Source organism: Gossypium arboreum, chromosome 9 (assembly GCF_025698485.1).
Source record: "Gossypium arboreum isolate Shixiya-1 chromosome 9, ASM2569848v2, whole genome shotgun sequence".
Taxonomy (NCBI): domain Eukaryota; kingdom Viridiplantae; phylum Streptophyta; class Magnoliopsida; order Malvales; family Malvaceae; genus Gossypium; species Gossypium arboreum.
The window spans coordinates 35,720,381-35,727,243 of NC_069078.1; the positions used below are offsets into that span (position 1 = coordinate 35,720,381).

The 6,863-nt window shown below is 34.3% G+C and overlaps 1 non-coding gene across 1 annotated transcript; it reads left to right on the forward strand.

Moving 5' to 3' along the window:
- Positions 1 to 291: 291 nt before the first annotated feature.
- Positions 292 to 398, forward strand: LOC128280967 (small nucleolar RNA R71). Its single transcript, XR_008271184.1, has one exon. It is a non-coding gene; the product is annotated as a small nucleolar RNA R71 (small nucleolar RNA).
- Positions 399 to 6,863: the final 6,465 nt, after the last annotated feature.

Here is a 6,863-nt window from a genome sequence, read left to right on the forward strand (position 1 = left end):
ATTACTGGGTGACCCTATGAAGAGTTAAGTAAACCATCAATTTTTTTATTCAAAAGTTCTACCTGATTAGATAGTATAGTAACTGCATCGAGGTTGAAAACACTGGCTGCTTTCATCGGTTTTATTCTCATGACTTGCAACTAATAGTTATTTAGTGAAATATCTTCAATAAATTCATAAGCCACTTCAGGCGTTTTGTTATTGATATTCCCACCAGCAGCTGCGTCAATCATCTGTCGAGTCGAAGGATTCAGGCAATTTTGAAATGTTTGAACCTGCAACCATAAGGGCAGCCCATGGTGAGGGCATCTTCTCAAGAGGTCCTTGTATCTCTCCCATGCATCATAGAGTGTCTCTAGATCCATCTGTACAAAAGAAGAGATATCATTCCTCAATTTAGCAGTTTTAGCTGGCAGAAAATATTTAAGTAAAAGTTTTTTGGTCATTTGTTCCTAAGTAGTGATTGACACTCATTGTAACGAGTTAAACCACTATTTTGCTTTGTTCCTCAACAAAAAGGGAAACAACCGAAGGCAAAAGGCATCATCAGAAATGCCATTGATTGTAAAAGTGTCTCAAAACTCTAGGAAATTCGTCAAATGAGCGTTTGGATCCTCGTTCTGCAAACCATCAAACTGAAAAACTGTTGGATCATTTGAATTGTGTTAGGTTTCAGTTCAAAATTATTTGCAGCAACAACAGGCCTAACTATACTTAACTCAGTTCCTATTAAAGTAGGTTTAGCATAATCATACATAGTACATGGAGCAAGATTCTAATTTACTGGGTCAGCAGCAATCGCAGGAGGTAGCGAATTTTCCTGATTTTCAGCCATCTCCTCGGTTGTGGTGTGAATGTCTTCCTCTTGCTATTCCTCTATGTATCTTAGGCTTCGCCTTATTTCTCTTCTGTTTCTACGAGCTGTGCGATCGATCTCACTATCAAAAAGTAATGGTCCCGATGGGTTTCTTCTAGTCATGCACTATAAAAAACCTTCCAGAAGCAAAAAATTAGAAAAGAAAATAAAAATTTAAATTGAAATAAAAATAAAATGGCTAAAGTAATAAAAATTGAGTGTTCCTAATATCTTAGTTCCCTGGCAACGGCGTCAAAAACTTGAACGTGTGATGTGATACATGTAATAAGTTTTATAATTTATGAATGTCCGTTCTTGAAAAATAACTACTATCATGACAAAGGCAAGCACACCTTATGGAACAGTAGTATAGCTTATGGCAAGACCAGGATGTCGAACCCAAAGGAATTAAAAGTAATAGTATTAACTTTCTTTTTATTATCTAGCCTAAAAATAAAAGAGTTTGTTTTATTTAAACTAATTACTAAACTAAGAATGCACAGAAAGTAAATTGGGGAAATAACTTTTGGGAAAATTGAATGATTTGGACAATACCTAAGGAAAAATCCACCTAGACTTCACTTGTTATTGACTCAAATCGGATTTATTTATTCACTTGACTTGATCCGAAGAAATCCCTAATTTATATTATTATCTCTCTCGAGACTAACAAGGTCTAACCCTAGGTTGATTAATTGAAATCTCTTTCTAAGTAACTCCCTAGTGTTGCATTAACTCAATCAATGGATTCCCTTATTAGGTTTCACTCTAATCAGACAAAATCTTGTCACCCTATCTCTAGGCATGCAATCAACTCTGCTTAATTATGTTAGATCTACTCTTAGACAAGGAATTTTGGTCCTCTGAATAAGCACATCAATACTTGAACCAATATCCTGGAATATTAAAGCAAGAATTAAGAATTCATAATTAAGAACAAGTCAAATATTTATCATACAATTCAGATAATAATAACAAGATCCATCTTAAGTTTCATTCCCTTATATATTTAGGGGATTTAGTTCATATTTACGAAAGAAAACATCTCAAAAGAATAATAATAACAAAATATAAAGAAAACCCAAGAACTCTTGAAGGTAATTGAAGGGAGATCTTCAGTCTTGAAGGTGAATCCAACTTCTGAGATGGATCAATCGGCTTTCTTCGAGTAATTCCCTGCCTTCTACTCCGTGTGTCCCTTTTAAGTGCCTTCTCAGGTGTTTAAATAGGCTTTAGAATGCCTAAAATCCCTCAAGAGTGGCCTTTTCTGAATAGAACTAAACTTGGGCTCAATAGGGACACGCCCGTGTGCAATTTCTTCAATCCGTGTTCAAGGCTATTACATAGGCATGGGCGTGTGGTGTACCCGTGTAAGTCGTGCTTTGATTCTGCCAAATAGTCACGGTCATGTGGCTTACCCTTACGAGGAAGACCAGGGCGTGTTGATTTCCCATGTTGGCCCATTTCTTGCTCTTTTACTCTCCTATGCTCACCTAAGTATAAAACATGAAATTAAAGGATTAGGAGTATCAAATTCACCAAATCTAAGGATAATTCATCTAAAAATGTGCTAAGCATGGGATAAAAATATGTATAATTTATGGTTTATCATAGCCCTTCGGCTCAATGTGTCAACCACCACATTGGCATTGGCCTTACCAGGATGGTATTCAATTGAGCAATCAGAATCCTTAAGCAGCTCAATCCATCTATGCTGCCTAAGATTTAGCTCCTTCTGAGTGAGAAGGTACTTGAGGCTCTTGTGATCCGTGTAAATGATACACTTCTCACCATTCAGGTAATGTCTCTAAACTTTTAGTGCGAATACCACTGCAACCAACTCCAATTCATGCGTCGAATAATTCACGTCATGAGTCTTAAGCTGGCGAGACGCGTATGCCACCTGTAATATCCTGATTTTGGGCCTAGTCGGAATAGCAATTTCGTTACCACAAAATCCGAGATAGAAATAATTATTTTATGATTATTTTGAGATCTATGATATGATTGCATGATTGTGTGAAAATTTCGTGAAGAAATTTTATGCATAAAGTGCTTAAATTGAAATTAGGGACTAAATCGAATAATTTGTAAAACCTGCATTCTAGAAGTTTCTAGTATGAAATTGTTTTGAAATATTAATTAGGAGGTCTTAAATAGCAATTTTATCAATTTCTAAGTCTATGGACAAAAATTGGACATGGATGGAATTTTTGGAAAGTTTAGTAGTAAGGGCATTTTGGTCATTTAGGGGTAAAATGAATTAAAATACAAAATTAAAAGCCAATTTTGCTCATCTTCAACCCCATGGCCGAATATAGCAAGGAGAAACCATGGCTAGGGTTTTTCAAGCTTCCAAGCTTGATTGTAAGTCCGTTCTAGCCTCGTTTTTAATGATTTTTACGTTTTTAGAGTCCCGGTAGCTCGATTAAGCTTATGCTAGCAATAATTCAACCTAGGGTTCATATTTGGAAAAATACCCATAGGTGAAATTTGTGTATTTTGGTGTTTTATGATAGAATATGAGGTTTTAAATTATGTTAGACAACTTGTACTACTCGGTTTTAAGTGAAAACGAGCAAAAGGGCTTAATCGGTAAAAATACCTAATAGTCATAAGTACATGTTAGAGTGAGAATTTGATGTTTCCATAGAAGGGAAAAATGATCAGAATGTCATAAAACATAAGAAAATAGGCTGAAGTTTTATTTACGAGCTTTGGGGCAAAAGTGTAAATATGCAAAAGTTTAGGGGCAAAACTGTAATTTTTCCAAAATATGATTTTGGGTCAATTTGAATAATGTGAGTCCTAATTAGACTATATTTTAAATGATAGAGCAAGGAAAACTGAAATCCAGGCTAAAATGGAAAAATACCAAGTTGTGGACGAAATGGTAAAAGTAGCAATTTTCGCATACGAGGTAAGTTCATGTGTAAATAATGTAGCATAATTGTTATTTTTAAGTTATTGATGTTAATTATATGATATGCTGATTTTTTTATCGTGAAATATTATACTTTGTGGTTAATGTTGAGTAATATGCAAATTATGTTTACTACTTGATAAATATGAATTGCTACCGAGTATCGGTTCCGATATTCCATGGAAGACGGCAATGTGAGATCGAGGAAAAAAGCCCGTTTGAACCTTAGGAATAGATTAGGATACAAGTGACATGTCACTAGGATGGTTGAGCATCCGAACTCGTTGAGTTGAGTCCGAGTTCACTTATGGATGCAAACGCCCGAGCTCGTTGAGTTGAGTCCGAGTTCACTTAGGGGCGGGTTACATGATTTCTTGATTACATATGAGGCACTTATGTGCAAATTATCCGTGTATCCGAGTTGTATTCCGATGTGTTCAACGGGTGAAATTTCTAGTGAAATGAAAGAACACTTAAGATGCAAGCGACGTTTTGGTAAGTGTTGTGAAATGGACACTTTGGACAGTATGTTCTTAACCCTCGGGTTGATAATAGATACAACAATGATAAGGTAGTAAGATGATGAATGATGTTTAGAAATATGATATATGTTTTGGTGATACCATGCTAAAGTTGTTTGGTATATTTGTATTGTTATGTTACTTGTTATTTACATATGAACTTACTAAGCATTTATGCTTACTCCTCCTCTTTATTTATCTGTAGTTTTGAACAAGCCACTCGGGAATCGGGACGGGTCGAAGGTTCGATCACACTATCCAAAGGACTTTCATCCGGGTAAATGGCTTGTAAAACTTAAGTATGGCATGTATAGCAATATATTTATTTCGTGTAAATAATTTTATGATATGGCCATGATTGGTTGAGAAAATGTTTGATATTGATAAGTCATGGTGATGGTTAAATTTAGATCATGTTTGATATCATGGAAGTTTAATAGGTTATCTAGTTCATAACAACTCATGAAAAGATGAAATTTGCCTTAAAATGCAGAATATTGTCAAGAAGAATGACATGAATTCGAAAAATCACTAAAAATAGTATAAATCGAATTAAATGATGAGCAAGTTATGAAATTGAAGCTTAATGATTCTATTTTCATATGGATAAAAAAAATAGGCATATAAATTATACTTTATGAGATATTTGAAACCTTGTGAAACAGGGCCAGAGTGATTTCTGGATCCTCTGTTATGACTTTAAAAATTCATAATAAATTGTAAAAAAATAATTAGAAGTCATTATTTATATTTTCAGATTCATTATCGAGTCTAGTTTTAATAGAAACAAACCTCGTAGTCATTGAAATTTTGTATAGAGAGATATCTGATTCGTAATACACAGATGTCGAGCAATGAACCACAAATAGGGAGACTTTAATTAATAAACTGTACTAATTGGCCCAACCAAAAATTCTAGAAAAAAATTAGTAAATAGATATATGAGCCTAGATTTAGGGAAAATTTACGGTCTTGATTTCGAGTTTTGTAACTCGAAATATGATTTTTCTTGTAACTGTGACGCGAGTAGCTAGAAAGCTGTGAATGTAGAAACAAAAGATTTGAAGTTCTTAATTTGATAAATTATGTTCGGTAACTCCTCAAGCTTGACTCTGGCGACGGTTTCGGGAGTGGGGGCGTTACATTTAGTGGTATCAGAGCAGGTTTAGTCGATTCTCAGACTAACCTAGCATGTGTAAAAGTTTATCTATACATGCCACTGATCTGTGATAGTGTGATGTCTTCCGACGCGTATGAGTACCGTCTTATTTAGACAGGGTACTCTCCAACCGAGCTGCGCTGACCATGTTCAATGTTATGCGAAGGTATTTGAGTAAACTTATGATTATGATAAGTCTCAGTTCAGAAAAGTATGAATAAAAGTTTATGATACATATGTGATAATATGTGAGATGAAAGTTCATGTTGTGATAAATATCCATATTTGCTTAATGCTCATACGATGTAGTGTATGTGGCTTACTTGATAAGATGAACGGAATAAATAGAAAGTAGTAGACGTATGAATAAAGGTCATAATATCATGATACGAATGAAAATGTCCTTGTCTTGATTGGATGTTGAATGTTGATGAATGTTAATGATATACAATATTTTATGAGATAAAGGATTATAATGAAATGAACTTATCTATGTTAAATTGTTGGACTGAATTATATGATTGTAATGATATGTACATGATGATGCACGAAATGAAAGTTGTGATTGTGATTCAAATATCTATGTTTGTTTGGCCTTATATGATGTCATGAGCATGAATTAATTTAATTAAATGAATGGATAAGTAAAGCTATCTAGAAAATATAGAATGTATGCATAAGTATATTGTCTAAATGGGACAATAGAAAAATTGGTGTAAGCCAACATGAATGAATGACATGATTTTGATGATGTTGCTATGATGATGGGAGTTGTGTCATATGTGTATGTATAAGAAAGTCGAGTCGAGGTCCTACAACCCTCCCCTTACCAAAGTGGTACTTATAATGGAATTTCATGAGATTTGTATTGAATAAGTTTTGGTTGAGAACCCAAAGAGTTCAATGATAGAATAATTATAAGTATGATCGAGATTGAAAATGAGCTGATAAGTAAAGTCGAGCCGAGAAAGTATCGGATTGACGTAAAGGTTATTGGAGTTATACACTTCCCGATTAGAAAAGGAATTCTCCTTGGTAAACCGAATTACTCAGGTGCAAGGTTGAGAAAAGTGTAAATCGAAATTTATTCAAAACTGGCCTTCTTTAGTGAATGGTTTAATATGAAATTTGTGACGGCAGTACTAGTTGGGGAAATGATAATTGAAATGTGAACTATCAGAGTGTGACAGTTATGACTGGACAGATTTAGCAGTCTCTATTGAGATGTTCTATGTGTTTACCCGTTCTCAGAAATATTTCTATGGCTATTGATCTTCTGAAGAAATTCTTGTTATATGGGAATGTCTTTTAATCCTGGTGTTGGATGAAAGCATTGGTAGTCTGACTGGTTTATAATTTATATTGCTCTATTTCATTGGGTATTCTATTCCATTTCGTCTGATA